Below are 281 nucleotides of genomic sequence, written 5' to 3'. Positions count from 1 at the left end.
CTTTAAGTCAGTATTAACATTTTCATACTGTTTCTAACATTCATAAAGCTAGATTTTTGAGGCTATGTCCAGGTAATTTCCAATGTTACTTAAAATTTTTATACTAGTAAATAAACTGTTTGTTCACATTTATAGAAGCTCTACACTTGTTTGACTAGAAAATAACCCAAAATTTCTGGACTAGTCAGAGAATGATAAAATTTCACCAAAAACAAAACAAAAAATCCTTCAGAATTGATAGGTGTAGGTACAGCGACTACTAATAGCAATGAAGCAATGGT

This window comes from Theropithecus gelada, chromosome 8 (assembly GCF_003255815.1).
Source record: "Theropithecus gelada isolate Dixy chromosome 8, Tgel_1.0, whole genome shotgun sequence".
Lineage (NCBI taxonomy): Eukaryota > Metazoa > Chordata > Mammalia > Primates > Cercopithecidae > Theropithecus > Theropithecus gelada.
Note: the sequence above shows the minus strand (reverse complement) of the source record.